This window comes from Aotus nancymaae, unplaced genomic scaffold, assembly GCF_030222135.1.
Source record: "Aotus nancymaae isolate 86718 unplaced genomic scaffold, 86718_ANA_hifiasm-v0.15.2.pri h1tg000033l, whole genome shotgun sequence".
NCBI classification, from domain to species: domain Eukaryota; kingdom Metazoa; phylum Chordata; class Mammalia; order Primates; family Aotidae; genus Aotus; species Aotus nancymaae.
In genome coordinates this window covers 40,376,613-40,398,809 of record NW_026988447.1, presented here as the reverse complement: position 1 = coordinate 40,398,809, position 22,197 = coordinate 40,376,613, and positions in this window count along the sequence as shown.

Genomic DNA, 22,197 nt, shown 5'->3' with positions numbered 1-22,197 from the left:
CAAGAAAGTAAGAACATTTTCAAAATGAACAAACAAAGTTTTAAAAACAATCTACAATGATGGAGGTATGTCAAGGGGACAAAAGATTCAAACTTTCAAGCTTCCAAATGGCCAAAGCTAGAACAGTTTGAGTAACAAAATGTAAACTATTATTGGATATATCCCAAAATAGAAATAAATATCCAGATTGCATACTAACATAAATGGGTAAATAAATAAATACATGAAGGATAAAAGATCTCCCATGCCAAAGAATTCCAATTAATTTATGTTATTACTCTACCCTCAAGGAGGTGGAACATAACTGCGCACTCCTTAAGAGTGGGCTTCATATGCTGACTTATTTACAAAAAGCACAGTAAGGAAAGGGTCATGCGAGGGTAACTCTAGAACGGAGAAGCTGGAAAACATGACCTCAACCAGGATATCAAGATTGGGATCAATAGTGATGAACCCTGTTAACTGTAGGTACACTTGACATGATCTAATGAAAAACAGCTTGTTACTTTGCGTTCATCTTCCCCCAAAATTATAACTTCAATCTAGTCATGAGAAAAGCAATGGACAAATCCCAACTGAGAGACATTCTGTAAAGTACCTAGTCAATAGTCCTCAAAACTGCCAAGTTAATCAAAACCAAGAAGACAGGATGACTACATGCAGTGTGGTAATGTGGATCGGATGTTAAAACAACAAAAAAAAGAACATTAGGTAGAAACTAAGGAAGTCTAAATAAACTATGGACATTACTTAACAATAATGTACCAATATTGGCTCTTTGTGACATCAGTACCATACTTAATGTAGGTGTTAATAATGGGAAAAAACAGTGTATTGTACAAGGGAAATTGCTGTACTATTTTTGCAATATTGCTAAAATAAAATACTTAGTTTTCTAAAATAAAACTATTTGAGAAATCTACATTGGCAGATTTGACTGAGTTGACAGACAGGTTACCAATAAATCTCCACACTGAGTGGAACAATCAATTGCTTTTCTCTTTGTAGAAAAAAATACTTGGCTTTCTAAAGGCAAGATTTCTATAATATATATTTTGAGATTGTTTTAGGAGCATTGTAATATACATTTAGAAGTTATTGTATGCTTTCCACAGAGAAAAAGTAATTCATTTTCAAGTTAAATAAAAATAGAAATGTGACTTCAAGTTTTAAAATGCTTTGCCATTTACTGAGTGATTTCATATAAGGTTTCTCATTTCTTATAAATGGGTAAGATAATATGCTGCTATTTATAACTTTACAATGACAAAACCAAGCTCAGAAGTTAAACAAAATGTTTAGTGCCATAAGAGTTAGCACATGGGACAGTCAAACACAAAAATTATGTCTTCCAGTTCAGTAATGTATTTTTCAACTTTCCTTTGAAGAAAAACATCGAATGAGGTTCTTCAGTCTTTTGAAAGGTAAGGGCATGTTAGAGTGCTGGAATTTACTTCAGCTGCCTTTAAAGAGCTCAGCATTAAATCATGTTCAACAACAAGGAAGCTTAAATGTAGTTGTATATTTTCTACTTTCGCTTAGTGTCAGAGACTAATTTTTATTTTAACTCAAAAGAAATCAACTTTCCTATGTCATGAAAAAGATCCACAGATTTTCTCATCAAGACTGTGGATCACTAGATCTTTGGATTTCCATGTCATGAACTAAACTGACCTGTCTACAAGACTAACATCCAACGACAAAAAGTCCAAATGCCCAAATCTTCTCCATGCTCACAATATAAAGATTCAGATTCTCAGACAACATCCCTACTTCTCTTTACTTCTGATACTGACCTAATAGCTACTGGTAATTTGCCTGCTATTTTAACCTAATAAAAGCAAAGGAATACCTCTAGGTATTCACAGAGGACTGGTTCTAGCCCTCCCCCATACCAAAATCCAGACATGTTCAGGTCTATTATACAAAATAGTGTAGTATTTGCATATAATCTACCTACATCCTCTCACATACTTTAAATCATCTCCAGATTTCTTAAAATACCGAATACAGTGTAAACACTGTGTAAATAGTTATATTAATGCTATGTTGTTTAGGGAATGACGGAAAGAAAACAAGCCTGTACATTTCGATACAGACACAACCATTCATGTTTCTTGTTGGAATATTTTCAATCTGTAGTTTCTTGAATCCACAGATGTGGAACCCACAGATACAGAGGGCTCATTCTATTTTGCTTGAAATAGAATTTCACATTTGTTTGAAAGTGGTGGCATTCTTATTCTTTTTCTTCCTTTTTACTATTTTTACTGATAAATGAACTCCCGCATCATCTCCCTATTAAGCAGGAGAGACTGTCCATAGGTTCCAGATGCACAGTTTGGCCCACAATTTATACCTAAGGATTGTAAACCCCTTCCCCATAGGCACAGTAATTTGTTCGTGAGTGGACATATAATAAAAATTGATGGGATTAAATTCAACCCTGAAATTTGTAGGTTTTAAATGACAAACAGAGCATTTCACTCACCATTATTTTTTCACAGTTTTATTGAGGGATAATTTATAGGTCAAAATTATGTCTGGAAGTATACTATTTCATGATTTTTAGTATGTCTATTCACCTTGTGCAACTTTCACTCAAAATCCACTGTTAGAACATTTCTACTAACCCAAATAGCTGCCTCATACCTGTGTGCAGTTAATTCCTCCTCTAACTACATCCTTAGAGAGCCACTTATCTGCTGTCTGTCTATAAATTTTCCTTTTCTGGACATCTTATGTAATTAGAATCAAGCAACTTGAGGCCTTTTGCATCTGACTCATTTCATTGAGAAAAATGTTGTGGGCTTTTTGCTTGTTTTTTGAGATTCAAGCATGTTGTGGTACGTATCAATAAAAGGAAAAAGTGTGCTTTTCCCATTGTTGATTAGTTATTCTATTGTGTGGCTAAGGCACCTTAGTTTATTCATGCAACTACTAATATACATTTGGATTAGACCCTTCCAGTCTTCAGCTACTATGAAACTATGAATAGAGCTGCTATGAACATTTACTGACATAAGTTTGTGTGGACATAAATTCGCATTTCTCGTAATCGATTCCTAGGAGTGGCATTACTGGGTCATATGGAAAGCTTATGCTTACCTTTTTAAGAAACTGCTGAATTTTTTTCTAAAGTGGCTGTACCATTTTACATTACCCTCAGCAACATACAAAGATTCCAGTTTCTCCACATCCTTGATGACACTTGGTTTTGCTTATGGTTTTTAATATAGGCATTCTAGTGTATAAGTGGTACCTCACTGTAGTGTTAAGATTTCTCTGATAACTAAGGATTTTAAGCAATTTTACCTGTGCTTATTAGCTATTTATATATGCTCTTTAGTAAAATCTGTCTTTAAATAGCATGCCCATGTAAGAAAATGGTTATTTGTCTCATTACTGTGTTTTAAGAGTTTTTCACAGTTACTATATAAAATTCATTATCAGATATAAAATTTATAAACATTTTTCATATTCTATTGATTGTTCTTTTATTTATAAATGATATCTTTTGAAATGCAAAAGTTTCTAATTATAAAAAAATCAATTTTTTCTCTGTTTTATAAATCTTGCTTTTGTTACCATATCTAAGAGCCCTTGACTGGCCTAGTTTCATGAAGATTTTCTTCTATGTTTTATTCTAAATTCATACTTTTTACTCATACAATTAGGTTAGACTATTTGGTAATGTTTGTTTTTATATGTGGTAAGGCTCTAGGTTCTTTTTTATATCCAATTTTCCCAGAATCATTTGTTGAATTTAGAATTTTCCCCACTGACTTATCTTGAAGAGTTTATTGAAAAATCAATACACTGTAAAAGTAAAGACCTATTCTGAACTCTCAAATTTATTTTATTATTTTCGGTGTCTATCTTTATGCCAGTACCACATTTTTTTTTTTATTACTGTGGCTTCATAAGTTTTAAAATTGTGTGGTGTCAGTCCTTTAATCCTATTATTATTTTTACATATTGTCTTGGCTTTCTATGTCCTTTACGTTCTATTTATGTTTCTTTCATTTTTAAATAACTTTTGAAATACGGAAGCTTTTAATTATGAAAAATCATTTTTTCTTTGTGTTGTGAATCTTGCTTTTAAAACCATGTTGTAAATTTCTACAAAATAAGACTCCTGGAATTTTTATTGGGCTTGCAATTAATTTGCAAATCTGTTTTTCCTTTTTTTCTTTGAGACAGAGTCTTGCTTTGTCACCAGGCGCCAGGCTGGAGTGCAGTCGCGCGTTCTCAGCTCACTGCAACCTCCGCCTCCTGGGTTCAAGCAATTCTCCTGCCTCAGCCTCCTAAGGAAAAATATATTCAGGATGACCATTCTCTACAAATTTGTATGAAGAGAATTGTCATCCTGAATATATATTTCCTTTAATTAATAATAACAGATTATCTCTTAATTTATGTGGGCCTTTATTTTCTCGCTGAAAAAATTTTATACAATTCTGGGTATAAATCTGAAACTTAAAAAAATGTATTCCTATGTATTTGTATCTTTCTGATGCCTTTATATATGGAATTTTTCTTAATTTATTTTTAGATCACTCTTCAGCAGGATTTAGTAATACAAATGATTTTTATATTGATCCATACTAGGTAAACTGAGATACATTTTACGAGATTTGTATGTGCATGTGTGTCTGTGTGTGTGTGTGTGTGTGTGTGTTTTTGTGTCTTCTTTGGATATTCATCCTATTAGATCCTATCATTTTCAAATAAAGGTAGTCTTACTTCTTTCTAGTCTTGATGTCATTAATCTTTTTCTCCCCCCTTTTCTTCTTTTGTATCCACATTTACACAACTATTACAGTGCCTAGAACTAGTACTATTTGAATAAAACTGTTGGCATGGAGACCTTTGTTTTATTTTTACTCTTAAGGGATTGAAAGTCTTTTCATTTTCACCAGTAAATGTAGTTTAGCTATGAGATTTTCAGAGATTTGCTTTTCTTTCAGATTGAGGAAGTCTCTATTTATAGATTATTGAAAGTTTTTATACAGAGTATTGAATTTCGTTAAATTATTTCTCTGCCTCTGTTGAGATACTCATGTAGGTCTTCCCTCTTTTTTGTTAGTATAACAATTATATTAATTGGTTTTAGTAAGTTAAATCCATAACTGGGTTATGATATATGATCCTTCTAAAATGTTTCTGGATTCAATTTTCAAATACTTTGTAATGATCTTTATGTTTATGTTCATGGAGTATATTAGCCTGTAGCTTACTTTCCTTGTGTCTTTTTGTGGTTTTGGTATATGGATAATAATGACCTCACAGAATGAGTTTAGAAGTACTCCCTTCTCCTCTATTTTCCGAAATAATGCTATATATCCTTGATTTACGATTGGCAACTCAGGTAATAGATGCCTGCCATCCAGGCTCATGACATTTAATTGTAAAAGTAATGAAGTTGTATAAATACTTGATTGACCAAACTAGAATGAATAATTGCATTCTAGTGATACGGTGGTGTCGATAATTATAACAAATGAACCTGTAAAAATACTTAAATTTTCATTTCTATTTATTGAAACTAATGATCTCGAGAAAGGCATTTTAATGAATACACTGGGTCTTAATTAGAACATTTTGAACTTTGTTTATGATATAATAAAATATAAAAAATCTCTAAGATGGTTTATTCTAGGTTTATATGTACATTTAATAGGGTTGATAATCTGTCTATCTTGCAACACAAAAGATGATTAAAATATTCTTTTGAGTGTTACCTTTTTCTTGATGGATGTGTGAAAACAAATTTCTGTCATTAATTTACAGTAAAACTTTCCAATTTTATTTAAGGGTCATAGGGTTTGGGGGCAAGAGAAACATTTGTATTACTTATTTAGCTTTTATTATATTTTGTTACTTTTCTGGTAAATTCGCTAATATAAGTCCTTCACTCTGTTCACAGGTAATACTTACAGTAATTGGTGTTTTCAACTCCTTGGAAATTAAAAGTTGGATTCCTAATGCTGTTGCCGTATATTCATATTTGACGATGTTTTATGTAATTGAAATGATGAACGACTAACAAATAAAATGATTTTTTTCAGACATTTCTCCATAAATATTTTGACTAACAAAATATTTAAGAAAAAAACCCAGTATCATATCCAAGCTTTAAAACTTTTACAAAAAAAGTATACTACCTACTTTTAACTTTATTGAAATGCAATTCACATACTATATAATACACCCATGCAAGGACATAACTTAATGATATTTAGTATATTCACAGAGTTGTGCAATCCTTATCATAACTCGATTGAGAAATATTATTGAAGTAACTGAGATGTCACTGAGATTTCAATAACAAGAACATGTATTAAGTTCTACTGTTTTCCTAAAAGAGTCAGAAATTATACACAAAATACCATTACAAATTTATTTTTGGCATAACTTTTAAAAGACTGTTTTAAAATGTTAAGATATCAGACACAAATATTAATACATTTGCATATTTAGGTGTGTTGGTACTTTTCCACCTGGGATAAAAGCTCATGTAGACTCACTGAACAAAATTCAGTCTAAAAGTTTGTATTCCTCTAAATTCTCAGTGAATTAGATAAGTATAAGCAAATTTAAGTGTTCTCAATCAATTCTGACTCTAGCATAATATTGCATAAAATAATACATGGATAAAAAATAAAGATTTTTATTGTTTACTACATAATATCAAAGTCTTCTAGGAAAAGCTAAATTTCATTCAGTATTTCACAAATATTTATTAAATGGCTGTCAAGTACAGTGTAATGTATCATCATTGTACATATTTGGAACTTTAACTTATAGTTTATTTTCTTTGATTTAATTTTTATTTTCTTTTTCCACACTCAAAAATGTAACAGAAGTATTTAAAAATTATGATATTCCATTTTGTGCTCTTTGCAGAGTGAGTATGTGTTGATGATGTGTTTGGCAGTAGGTATAAAAAGCCAATCAGGTTTACTGAGGTCTAAAATATTCTTGTGCACTCTGAAGACTTTTTTCGGTACAGCTACAAAATTCAATACACTTAAACATTATCTTGTTGCTTCTTTTCTACTGCTTGCCACACAGCATGTACAGGATGAAATAGAAACCGAAGTCACAGATGGAAATGGTGATTGAATTCCTCAGCCTATAAAGATCATCTCATTGGTAGTCTTAGGCTTCTTTTTTTCTATATGATTTGAAACTCTAGCTAAACTTTAGAGCAAATAGTATATAGAAATGTAATATCAAGTTTATTGTTAGGGCAATCATTGCACCTAAAAACAAGTTTCACAGAGAGATACTAAGATGAATGGTGAAATGGTTCAACACTCTTGAAATGTATCAATTGAAACAGTAGTCATACAAAAATTATTTTCTTCTGGGATTTCATAATTCATTATTGTATAAATAAATTTCCAGTGCTTTTTAAAGAGCAAGGGAATTATACAGTAAGTTAAAGAAACTAATATTTATAGAATGCAACTATGTTAACTGTGTTAAGTTCCTAGATGTTAAGATAAGAAGATTACTTTTTAAAACATTGATATTGCTTTGCCATTTTGGGAACTATCAGTATAAGTTGGAATGAAAAATTGAAATATTAAAAATATATATTTTAACTGCCATTTTAAGTTCAAGGGTTACATGTGCAGATTTGTTATATAGGTAAACTTGTGTTGTGGGGGTTTGTTGTACAGATTGTTTCATCACACAGTTTTTAAGCCTATTACTCATTAGTTATTTTTCCTGATCCTCTCCTTCCTTACAGCATATACCCTCCTATGGATCCCAGGATGTGTTGTTCTTCTCTGTGTATCTATGTGTTCTCATTGTTTAGCTCCCACTTATAAGTGAGAACATGTGGTATTTGGTTTTCTGTTCCTGCATTAGTTTGCTGAGAATAATTGCCTCCAGGTCCATCCTTGTCCCTACAAAGGACATGATCTCATTCTTTTTTATGGCTACAGGGTATTCCATGGTGTGTATGTACCACATTTTCTTTCTCCAGTCTGTCGTTAAGAGGCATTTAGGTTGAGCCCACGTCTTTGCTATTGAGAATAGTGATGCAATGAACATACACATGCACGTGTCTTTATAACAGAATGATTTATATTCCTTTGGGTTTGCTTGGTTGAATGGTATTTCTGTCTTTGAAAATAACAGTTAATTAAAATCTTACAAACATCTACCACTCAGAAATAACCACGTTAATATCTGGAGTATAACCTTTCAGGTTTTTTTGTATCTGGTTTCTTCTATCTATTCATTTATTTGTTCCTCCGTGTGTCCATTATTAGTAAACTCGATATATCCCTAATGTTAGGAATTAAGTTGTGACTTTTGTTTGTTCCCTTATTGACTTGTTTTGGTCTGTTCTCCCATTGTAGAGGACAGAAATAAACATTCCTAAAACAAAAACATTCCTAAAGCAAAAAAAATTTAGAAAATTTAAACTGTGAATCTAGGGTATGGATATTTTTACAGTTTCATGAAACTGAAGGTTTTTAACCACTCAATAATATAGTATGAGGGTATTCTTTTCTTTTCTTTTCTTTTCTTTTCTTTTTTTTTTTCTTTTTTTTTTTTTTTTTTTGAGACGGAGTTTCCCTCTTGATAGCCAGGCTGGAGTGCAATGGCGCCATCTCGGCTGACCGCAACCTGCGCCTCCTGAGTTCAGGCAATTCTCCTGCCTCAGCCTCCTGAGTAGCTGGGACTACAGGAATGTGCCACAATACCCAGCTAATTTTTTGTATTTTTAGTAGAGACGGGGTTTCACCATGTTGACCAGGATGATCTCGATCTCTTGACCTTGTGATCCACCCGCCTCGACCTCCCAAAGTGCTGGGATTACAGGCGTGAGCGACTGCTCCCGGACCAAGGGTATTATTTTCTTAACACCGAATATTTTCATGACTTTTACACCTTACCATGCTTCAAAGGTGTCTTAAATTTTTCTGCACCTATGTCCAACATTATGCTTAAATTTTGTAGTCTCTGAGACACACGGCTGTTTTTCCATCTTCCTTATCTCACGGAGTAGTTCTCAAACTCTTTAGCTTCCTTACCATCCATTGACTACTAGCAATCCAAATAAGACTCTCAATGCTTGTGGACTTCTGATATCGACTGTTGATCCCAATTGCTGATTGCTTCATACTTCTTCAGTGTTCTTAGCAACCATTATGGCTTTAATTGCAGCACATTTTAGTAATGGTTAAAATATTTATCTCTTTTGTGATATTTCCCAGGTTCTGTGATTTCAACAGGTGCGTTGTTATATTATTGTTGTTTAAATGTTCTCGTTCAGCTAAAAAGTTTGGTCTATATTTCTCAGCAGAATATTGTTTTTTTGGACGTATCAGCAGACAATCCAACCAACTAAGCTGACTTGTGGAAAAGAAGTAAATTAAAATATAAGCAGTAAATTGCTGAGGTTGACTAAAAATTGAAAGCAATAAATCAAATAATTTCCAGTGTCATGATATTGTTATATTATTTTTTATTATTCTTTCGTTAAAATTCCTAGATCTTTCTGTAAATATAAAAATGTAGCAATTGTGTCTTGATCACTTAAAAGAGCATTAATATGCTTTTTAATGAGCACTCTGGCTATAGAATGAAAATAATTAGAACTCATTTTTTCAAACACCAAAGCTTAAGAAGAATAAAGACCTATTGCTTTATCGGAGACCTTATAATAGCTGAAATGCATAGACATTTTCATACGCATACCCTCTTTTATACAATAAATATTCACTGAATGACTAATAGGTGTCAGGCAGTAACTAAAAATAAATAGTAATAAAACAAACCCTATTCTTACTTTCCAAATACATGTAGTCTGATAAAAATTACAGATAATAGAATACAAATATAAAAGTGTTACATCAAAGAAGTATGGATCCCAGGATGTGGCCCAGGAGGCCACAATGGCTTATAACTTACTCTAGAAGAATTAATGAAGACTTCCATAAATAAATAAGACTAGGCTTGTCACAGTGGCTCACCCCTGTAATCCCAGCACTTTGGGAGCCCTAGGTGGGCAGATTACCTGAGGTCAGGAGTTTGAGACCAGTCTGGCCAACATGGCGAAACCCTATCTCTACTAAAATTGCGAAAAGTATCCAGGCATGGTGGCACATCCCTGTAATCCCAGCTACTTGGGAGGCTGAGGTGGGAGAATTGCTTGAACCCAGAGGTGGAATCTGCAGTGAGCAGAGATTGCATCACTGCACTACAGCCTGGGTGACAGAGGGAGACCCCCATCTCAATAATGATAATAATAATTATTATTATTATTATACCAGAATGAGAAGTAGGCAGGAGGACAGGAGTCCAAACAGTGGGAATATTAGGAGTGAATGCCCACAGCTTAAAAAGTTTACTGCATGGATAAATTCAAATGAGGTTGTAATTTCTTGAGTATGGGGTGCCAAGGGAAGAACAGAAATGCCAGGAGAAATCAGCTATGTCCAGTTCCTCTGGGGCTGGATAAGACGTCGTAGTCTTTCTTTTATTCTAATAAAATCAGGAAAATTTTTGCAGTGCTTTGCACAGAGCATTTACATGAGCAGATTTGTGTATCTGAAAGATCACTTCCACTAGTGTTGAGTTGTGATTGAAGAAAAACACAGCTTGAGGTGAGGATACCCATTTGAAGCCTGTTTTGTTATTCAAATGACACCAAATATTAGCATAATCATTATATGATAGTGGCTTGAAATAAATTGGAGAGAATGAAAACAGAAACAAGTAAAAGGATTTTGAAGACATTTTGAATGTTTAATTATAAGGCTTAGGTGGATTGTGTATGCACAAGTTGGGAAAGAGGTAAAATCCATAAATTTGTCCTAACATTCTGGGTTGGTCATCCAGGTATTTGGTTGCACCAAACATTAAGCACTCATGAAAGAAAGAACTGTCACATTAAAAGAAGAAAAATAATCAGATTTCATGAAGACCTGGAAGTCCTTGGTCTCACCTAGAGAGATGACATGGAATGAAAAGAGAAAAGTTTTCCAAATAGAATCATGAAGGAATTCAAACTTGTAGATAAAATTTTCGAACTCAAGTTTCTTCTGGGGCCCGTAAGGTAACATAAATTAATAAAACAGTTTAGACGTCAAAAAATAAGCAACAGCATATGCTAATTATATGTGGCCGCTGGCACCATGATTCAGAGTCAGGATACAAAGCAAGTGATGGAGACTGCAGTGGACTCCAGAACAAATGCCTTTAATTAGTTGTTACCATTTTTTTCAATGATAAAATTTATCAAGAAAATGTCAAACTGGATATATTAGTATGACTTTTCAGTACTGACAACTAATTAATTGTAAAAAGCAAAAACATATGCGAATCCCAAACAAAACACAATGGTGGACAAGATTCTACATAGTGCCATTCCATCTCACCTTAGGAACTATGATGAGAAAAATAATTAGCAAAGGAAAACAGAAGCTCATGAACAGAGATGTACAAATGCAGGGATCCTAAAGACTTAAGAGACATCCTTGTACACAACCAAGTAGTGATAAGCTATGGGTTAATAAATCCTTGTGCTTGGGAAATATTATTCACAACATTGCCTTAAAGCCTCTCATCTCCTACTGCTCATCTTCATCAAGCAGGATTTATTATGCTCCCACTTGCATAAGTTTCAGTGCTTTGTGTTCTACTAGTAAATAGAAGAGGTAGTTCATCTTTTTCAGAAATATATTTCGTTAGTGATTTAGCACTTTTTATACTTCCATTATATTATTGCAGGAACACATTTTACCTAATTTCTTTTAAATGTAAGATATTTTCTTCCACTTTTCTGTCCTTAAATAGCACTGCAATACATTCTTTTTGGATAGTTTTCTTGATATAATTTTGCAAATGCTCCAACTAGAACAGAATATGGTTGCCAAGATCATGTAGCTGGAATGACAGAAGCACATTTATCTGGGTGTGTGGGGGTGATTATTGGATAGAAGTCAAACGTTGTATTGACTTGGCTCCACCATGCTTTCTCTTAGGCACCCTATAAGATATTATGCTTTCTTGGCAGTATGAAGTGCTAACTCCTCTCTCTTGGCTTTGAGGTATAGCCTGCCCAAGCAAAAGGATGAACATGATAACCTAACAGGTATTTTTCCAATCATGACTACTGTGATTAAAGTTCGACAGTCATCTATAAATTTGTAAGCATTTCATTTTAAATAATTACACTTAAATTATCTTAAAATATATCCAGTGAAATAAATCTTTGCTTTAACACATATTTCAGTGTTCTGAACGTTTCATCTAGTTTTATTTTGCTTTATACAAAAATTTTCAGAAAGGAACTTGGGAAAACCAATACCCTATTTATATCCATCAGCATATTCAGATTTAGTTTAATTTGTGAAGGATAATATTTTCTAAGGAACTGTATCATTCTATGAGTTTCTCAAATTTCATATATTTTCTCCTAACAATTAATTTCAAAATTTACAAATATACCATAATCTGCAACTTTTCTAATAAAATATAATAAAATATTATGAAAAATCAGTGTATGCTCCAAATTTTTTGTTTCTAACATATATTGGATCATTGAAATACATTTGTCATTAAAACCAATTTCTTTTGAACTATGTGCCCAAGTAAAGACATAATTTTGTGTCAGGTTTTTTTTGTTTTGTTTTGTTTTTGAGATGGGTTCTTGCTCTATCACCAGGCTGGAGTGCAGTGGGGAGATCTCGGCTCACTGCAATTTCCACCTCCTGGGTTCAAGAGATTCTCCTGCTTCAGCCTCCTGAGTAGCTGGGACTACAGGCATGTGCCACCACACCCAGATAATTTTTGTAGTTTTAGTGAGATAGCCTGTCACCATGTTGGCCAGAATGGTCTACATCTGTTGGCCCCATGATCCACCTGCCTCAGCCTCCTAAAGTGCTGGGATTACAGGTGTGAGCCACTGTACTTGGCCTGTGCAAGTTTTTACACGTGCATGTTTCAATTTAATATCAACATAGCTAGATGTATTAGTCCATTCTCATACTGTTAATAAAGGCATACCTGAAACTGGGTAACTTATAAAGGAAAGAGGTTTAATTGACTCACAGTTCAGCATGGCTTGGAAGGCCACAGGAAACTTACAATCATTGTAGAAGGGGAGCAAAAGTACAAAAAAAAAAGGGAGAAGCCACTTACGAAACCATCAGATCCTGTGAGAACTGACTCACTATCATGAGTAAAGAATGGGAGAACTGCCCCCATGATCTAATCACCTCCCATGAGTTCTCTCCCGCAATGAGTGGGGATTACAATTCAAGATGAGATTTGGGTGGGGACACAAACCAGACCATATTCGTCCACCTTGGCCCCTCCCAAATCTCAACTTTCTCATATTTCAAAACATGACTATATCTTTCCAACAGTTCCTCAAAGTCTTAACTCCTTTCAGCATTAACCCAAAAGTCCAAGTCCATAGTCTCGTTTCAGATAAGGCAAGTCCATTCTGCCTATGAGTCTGTAAAATCAAAAGCAAGTTAGTTACTTCAAAGATATAATGGGGTACACGCATTGGATAAATGCACCCACTCAAAATAGAGTAAATTAGCCAAAACAAAGGAACTACAGGTTCCATGCAATTCCAAAATCTAATAAGGCAGTCATTGAACTATAAAGTTCCAAAAGTATCTCCTTTGATTCCATGTCTCACATCCAGGTCATGCTGACTGATGCAAGAGTTGGGTTCCTACTGCCTTGGGCAACTCTGCCCCTGTGTCTTTGCAGTGTACAATCTTCCTTTTGGTTGCTTTCATGGCTGGTATTGAAATATACCATTCTGGGGTCTAGAGGATGGTGGTCCTCTTCTCAGCTCCACTAGGTAGTGCCTCAGTGGGGACCCTGTGTGGGGGCCCCGACTTCACATTTTCCTTCCACACTGCCCTAGTAGAGGTTCTCCATGAAGGCTCTGCCCCTTTAGCAGACTTCTGACTGGACAGACATTTTCATACATTCTGTGAAATCTAGGTGGAGGTTGTCAAACCACAATTCTTGTCTACTGTGCACCTGCAGTACCAACCCACATACCAAAGCTTGGGGCTTGCACTCTCTGAAGCAAAGACCTGAGCTGTACATTGGCCCCTTTTAGCCATGGCTGAGTCATAGAGTCCCAAGTCCTGAAACTGCACAGAGCAAGAGGGAGGCACTGTGCTCAGCCCACAAAACCATGTTTCCCTACTAGGCCCTGGGCCAGTGATAGAAGGGTATGCCTTGAAGGTCTCTCACATGCCCTTGAGACATTTTCCTCATTGTCTTGGTGATTAATATTCAGCTCCTCATTACTTATGCAAATTTCTGCAGCGGGCTTGAATTTCTCCCCAGAAGATGGGTTTTTCTTTTCTATCACATCATCAGGCTTCCAGTTTTCCAAACTTTTATGCTTTTCTTCATCTTGAACGTTTGCTGCTTAGAAATTTCTTCCACCAGAATTGCTAAATCATCTCTCTCAAGTTCAAAGTTCCACAGATCTATAGGGCAGGGGCAAAATGCTGCCAGTCTCTTTGCTAAAGTATAGGAATAATCACCTTTGCTTCAGTTCCCAACAAGTTCCTCATCTTTATCTGAAACCACCTCAGCCTGGACTTCATATCACTATCAGTATTTTGGTCAAAGCCATTCAACAAATATCTAGGAAGTTTCAAACTTTCTCACATCTTCCTGTCTTTTGAGCCCTCCAAACTGTTCCAACCTCTTCCTGTTACCCAGTTCCAAAGTCACTTCCATATTTTCGATATCTTAACAGCAGTACCACACTCTGTACCATACCAATATACCGTATTACTCTGTTCTCACACTACTGATAAAGACCTGCTTGAGACTGAGTAATTTATAAAGAAAAGAGGTTTAAGTTACCTCAGTTCAGTAAGGCTGGGTATGCCTCAGGAAACTTACAACCATGGTGAAAAGACAAGCAAACATAGCCTTCTTCACAGCACAACAGGAGAGAGAAGAGCAGAGTGAAGCAGGAAAAACCCCTTATAAAGACCATCAGATCTCGTGAGAACTCATTCACTATCACAAGAACAGCATGGGGGAACTGGCTCCATGATTTAATCACTTCCCAGGAGGTCAGCCCCCAGGGGTTGTGGGACTTACAATTCAAATTATGATTCAAGATGAGATTTGGGTGGGGACACAGAGCTAGACCATATTGCTAGGCAAGCTGATATGTTAATACATCAGCTAAATAACCTATCCCTTCACACCATGCTTTCAGGCATATGAAATTCACACTTATACTACAGCAAAATTATTACATATGTTTTATAGATTATTTGTGCTCCTATTATTGGAAAGAGCTGTAGATGAAATCCTAAATGGCAAGGTTTAAGTAATAAATCAAAAGATCAGGGAATAAGTAGTAGAAAAGACCACCCAAGTAATTACTGTTATTTTATCTTCAGAATAGTTTATTATGTGATTACTACAAATTATATTTGTCTTTAGTCTCTCTTCATGGCCAAGTGATTCTTCCTTGACTCCCACGTATTTCTTATTGTCCTTTTGTATCTCTCTCATTTCATTTTCTTATTTTTAATTCACCCAGACCTTGGGCAAATGTAGAAAAGAAATGGATGAAGCAGAGGGGAATTAACATCATTGAGTACTTTTTATGTGACATTAACTGGAATAGGCAGTTTCCTATCATCCTTTTCTGACTTAACACCAAGCCTGAAGACCTTAGTGTATCACACATTATTATTCTTTACCACTCTCTACACTCAATGTAACACCAGGCCTTAAATACCTTTCATACGTCTTATGAATATCTCAGTTATCAAACCACTTCTACTCAACCTGTCAAGGCTAGACCACTATGATTTTTCACTAACAAATTCCTAATTCTGTATGTAGAATCCTATTTCATCTTATCCTTTTTGCTGTATTATTTTTGAGGGATTATTAAATATTCATGTTCGCCATGTTATTTCAACAGCTTAAATCCTCCAGTGGCTCTTATAAAACTGATGTATTCCCAAATATGTGTCAGATTCCCAAATGATTTGCTCCTGTTTGTCCTCCCAAAGTAGATGAGTATCATTCTAGAACATGGTGTATAGCATTATTCAGTTCCTCAAGTATTCCAAATTCCATTTTCTTTTAGGGCATTTTTACATGTCTCTTCATCTTCATGGAGTATCCTTTGCCTTACTCTTCCAGAATACCATGGCCATTTCCACACATTCAACATGTCCTTCAAGGCTTTCTCTTTCTACAACAAGCCTTCCTCCAAGATTCCTTTAGGCCTTTCAGCCTTTACTTTAAATAAACTCAATTCATCTTTCTGACAATTAGTTAATGGTGTATTTAACTATTTATATGTGTTTCTCTACTCTAGATTGTAAGATCTACACATCTCTATTGGTTATAATGTTTTATAAGCATGAGACAGTTAATAAGTTTTTGATAATGAATAAATGAAATAATAAATTGTCATATTTAAACACCTTGAAATCACATTTCAGGGTATGAGATTTCTAAATGACCTCTCTATGTATGAATCAAGATTAGGTAGATGGGATTCAAAACAAAATATGAAAGCTATGTTTGAGCTATATATAGTGCTTCAATTTTAGAAATAATTTTAGTCAATTTTAAATTTTCTTCACACACACAAAACAACAGAATTTTGTGCTATGCCATTATGCTGATTCTTTGGACAATTTTTATCAATGTTTATCTTTTACTATTTTCTCAACGTAAATAAAAGTTATTTTTTTAAGTCTTGAATTTTAAACTAGCAGTCAATTTATTCAGTGTATAACACTACTTTTTCTTGTAACTACAGATTACTAATTATCAAGTGTGTTACATTAGATTTCAATGGCAATAGTAGGCTTACTGAATTAATAACATGGATACAGTTCTATTATTCTTATTTTCTTCTTTTGTTATTAATATAAATTATTTTATTTTAAATCATATTTCATAGACAACTAGAAAAGAGGGAAATACATGAAGTTTATTTGACCAACATAGTAAAATATTTAGAAGCTCCATACTCATTATAATCTTTAAAAGATCCAAATTATTTGGAGCAAAAAATATAATTTCATTTGATATTTTCCTATAAAATCTGAGTTAAAAAATGACTTATCATTGTTTGTTGGCTAAGATGTATTTTTCTTTATTTAAGTCCTCATGCAAAAAATCTAAAATTCATTCTTTGTCTCTGTGCTTTCTCACCTACATGGTCTATGAAACAGAAAACTCAAAATATTGTCAATGACATGATGATAGTCCAATTTTAGAGGGATATCTTGGCTAGAACACCATAGTCAAGATTGTATGTACCTAGTTCAAAGAAACACTCAATAAGCCTATGTACCTCTTTGGCTAAATATGAGTCACAAACGACTGACGTCAAGAAGGAAGGCTCATGTCAGAAAGAGTCAAGAGGATTTTGATTGTCTGATTTTAAAATGCTAATCTAATAACATGAAGGATAAAGAAGGAAATTATCTTAGCAGTGTCACTGCTGTATAATACTTCTTTCCTTTCTTCCACAATGTGATCGTTAAAGAACTTGTAAATGTCTCTGTGTTAATATCACAAAGATATTTGGAGTCCTAATGAACTGTAAGAAATGAAAAAAATCTAAAATTTGACAATAAAATTGGCTTTCTTAGGAAACAATGAGTCTGTAAATTTAATAAATTCGGAAGCTAAACAGTCAGACCGTTGGGCCGATTATAAAAGAATTTATTGAAACAAAGTCTGTCCCCCTGTATGTTTCACTAGCCTATTCTGTTTTCTCTCACTCCTAACTTACCCCAGAAAATAAAGAAAATCAATGTCAGCACTTATCCATATGAAAGATCTCAAAAAAATTTAGGTCAATTTTTGGTACCCCATTGCCCGGTTAATTTGGGGGAACACCCATATTCCTATTCCCAAAGACCACTTAATTGTGAGATAAAAGACTCAGTATAGAATCTGGTATGTCTAAGTGGCAGATACGTGCAAGTATCTTCATATTCTTCATCACCAGTGGCCCTCACTCTCTCCTCAATTAGGAGCAGAGCTGAGGCTGTCTGAAAATTACAAGGTGGTTTCCCAAGTCACTCATAATTCCAGACCAATACATCTTGTATAATAAATGATCTGCTGCTGACTTGAGTCCCTTTAATTCTCTACATGGCTTCTCTTTGGTGTAGCTAAGAATCACATGTCCCACTCCTCTGGCCTTCTCCGAGTCTGGCATATTCCATGGAAAATCTGGATATTTCACAATAGAAGTCTGGTAAAATAACTCTCCACTCAAATTAAATAGTGGTGGCTCTGGAAGAAGAGTTTATGGTTGTTTCTGAAAAAGCCTGATTTCGGGAAGACTTTCATAAAACGTCTGTTGCCCTGCTGTGGCAAAGTCAGTGGTAACCACTAAAATATGACATACTCCTCTTGTGTCTAGTTTTACCTTGAATTAATTTGGAGGAATCAACCTTCCCAAGTTAATTATTTTATCAATCAGCCCTCTATTTGCTCCCTGAAACTCTTACAATTCTCTTCAAGTAGGGTATATATCTTTTAAAAATCCCCTGCCATATTCTCCTGAGGCTTTTCTGAGATTCCTGGAACATGATTGAAATTATGTCCCTATTTTAGCATTCAAGAACTGTGAGTTTATTCTTTTGACTAATGCCAAAATTAAAGTTGAAAATTATATATTAAAAAAAACCTTTTTAAAATTATAAAACACTGCATTCTTCAATATTCCTTGGTCAGCTCTCTATGATGAAGCATGCTCTCATCAAGGTATCAGCTTCCTACTTTTCATGCAGGCTTATTTGGAAGATGAGTTAAATGGAACATACAGTTCAAATGTAAAGACAATTTTTTTTTAACTTGGGCTCTATGCTGGTTATGGAATAATTCAAATTGGACACAATTATTGTGAATAAAATAATACTTAAGATTTTGTATAACTTTATCTGAAAGTACAAGCACATAACTATAAAAACATGTAAAAATTTATGTAAACAATGGCCTCAAATGTTTAGTGTGGTGACACACATCTGTAGTCCCATCTACTTGGGAGGCCTTGGGAAGGTGAGGCAAGAGAATGGCTTGATCCTGGGAGGCAGAGGTTGCAGTGAGCTGAGATCTTGCCACTAGAGTGCAAGTCTGTCTAAAAAAATAAGAAAAAAAAAAAAAAATAGAAAAGCTTAATTTTTAAATTCATCAAATAATATATTATTAGACACCTCATACTCTGCCTTTACTATCAATTGTAGCTATTCTTCAATAATTTGCTTTAATTTCTTCTACCATAATATAATAATATAGGTAATAATAACTATAACATTCTTTGTAATTTGTAGTCAATCTAGAAATATTAGAACAATTTGAATGAAATCTGGAAGAATTGATTTCTTTATGTACATGAAAATATGAGACCATATCTCATGTAAAATTTTTTAAACCAATCATGCTTTGGCTCTAAATTATGAGGCATTCTGATTTTGAAATATCTACCACATATTTTTTCTCCTTGAACTACTGGGATGATTTACTACCATATAAGTAAATTAAAAATTTATAATCAAATTCTCAAAATTACATGAAATAATGTAATCATAGAAATTCATATTAACAATTTTGGTAAAGTTTATGAGATGCCATTATATGCAAATATGATAGTAGATAAGAAAGGCAGAAAAACAATAAATCACATATTTTGCAGCTATGATATTTACGTATATTGTATTTTCATGGTTAAAAATTAGAAGTAAGTTGTGTTTCCATTAAACTAAATTTCTGAAGCCAACCCTTCTGTATCAGATCCTAAACAAAGATGGGAATTAAATAAATTGAGACCATTCTGATTTCAATCTGAAGAAAGTATTACCATCAATGTTTGGGCATCATTGGATATCTTCTGAACTTGATTGAATAGAGGTATTTGCATTTGCAACTTGCAAAAAGATAGTTTCTAAAATCCTGAATGATTTCACCTTTTAACAAATTTGTTGAGAATTTTTTTTATGGACAAGTATGTGGTCCATTTCAGAGTGTGTCCATGTGCAGACGAGAGAAATGTATATTCTGTTGTTGAGTGGAGCATTTTATAGATGACTCTTAGGTGTACTGTGTCAAGTGCTGAGTTTATGTTTTGAATACTTTTTAAAATTTTTGCCTCAATAATCTGTCTAATTATGTCAGTGGGATGTTGAAGTCTTCTACTATTTTTGTGCAATTATTTAAGTCTCTGTGTAGGTTTCTACAAACTTGTTTTATAAATCTGGTTGCTCCAATGTTGAGTGCATATATATTTTGGATAGTTAAATCTTTTTGTTGAATTGAACCCTTTATCATTATGTGATGCCTCCTCCCACTGATTTAAAACTGATTTAAAGTCAGTTTTGTCTGAAATAAAACAGCAAATCCTGCTCATTTTTGTCTTTTGATTGTGTGATAGATCTTTCTCCATTCCTTTACTTTGAGTCTATGGGTGTCCTTGCATGTGAGATGGGTCTCTTGAAAACAGCATAGTGTTGGGGCTTGCTTGTTTATCCAACATGCCAATCTAGGCCTTTTAAGTGGATAATTTAGTCCATTTACATTCAAGGTTAATATTGATATGTGCAGATTTGATCCTGTCATTATGTTGTTAGATGGTTATTATACAGACTTGATTGTGCAGTTACTTTAGTGTCAATGGTTTCTGAACATAAGGATGTTTTTGTAGTGGCTGGTAACAGCATTTTGTTATGTTTATAACTCCCTTAAGGAACATCTGTAAGAGAGCTTGGGAGGTAATGAATTCCCTTAGCCTACAGGGCAATAAAAATGGAAATCAATACCAAGAAGATCTTTCAAAACAATAAAATCTCATGAAAGTTAAACAATTTGCTCATGAATGACATTTTGGGTAAACAAAATTAAGAAACAAAACAAAAAATTCTTTGAAAGCAACGAGAACAAAAATACAACATATCAAAATCTGTGGGACACAGCTAAAGCAGTGTTAACACAAAAGGGTATAGCACTGAATGCCCACATCAAAAAGTTAGAAAGTTCTCAAACTAATAATCCAATATCATACCTAGAAGAATTAGAAAAACAAGACCAAAACTATCCCAAAGGCAGCAGGAGAAAATAAATTACCAAAATCAGAGCTGAATTGAATAAAATGGAGATACAAAAACTGTATACAATATCAATGAAATCAAAAGTTTGTTCAGTATAGTAGTTCTATATACTTAAAACAAAACACAAAAACAAAAATAAATGAATTCCCAGAAATGACTGGAAATGTTTCTATTTCACAGGTTGTTATGCAAGCCTGAATTAACCGGAAGGCAACGAAACTATGACTAAAAAAAAATCATGGTTTGATCCAAAGTAAACAAAAAGACTGCTTTATTATTCTACGATTTTTTTGTTTATTTGAAAATGTATTATGACTAAAGTTTGTTCATATGATGTATGAGATAGTAATAGTCCAAAAAATAAAAATTGGTCTAAATAACTTAATATTCATGGATATTTGATGAAGTTAAAAGAATAATCAACAAAATGAGGCCCAAAAAATTGGAAAGAGATTTAGGTGTTTATAGCTAATATATGATCCCTAAGACACTTTCACCATATTTGCTACTTAGACAATATCAGAAGGATATCAAAATATGGTATACAGTGGCAAGATTATAGCTCACTGTATCCTTGAACAATTGCTAGACTCAAGCAATCCTCCCATCTCAGCCTCCAAAGTATTAGGTTGATGCAAAAGTAATTGCTGTTTTTGCATTAAAAGTAATGGTAAAAGTAATTGTGGTTTTACCATTAAATGTAGTTACTTTTAATGGCAAAAACAATTACTTTTGCACCAGCCTAATAGCTTGGACTACAGGTGTCCACCACACCCCGCAAATTTTTTATTTTTTTTATAGCGATAGGATTCTTGTATTGTTGGCCAGGGTGGTCTAGAACTCCTGGCCTTAAGCTATTGTCCAGCCTCAGACTCCCAATGTGTTGGTATTACAGGCATGAACACCAAACATTCTTTAAAAACAAAATCATTTTGAGGAGTTACTAACTTATGAATAGCTGACTGTTTTGTGTAATATGTAATTTATATGTAGCCACCTATAAGCTTAATCTTCTGTACACCACCAAATAAGTAATATCTCTCCCTTGCAGATCCTTGCTCCATCTTCTATCCAG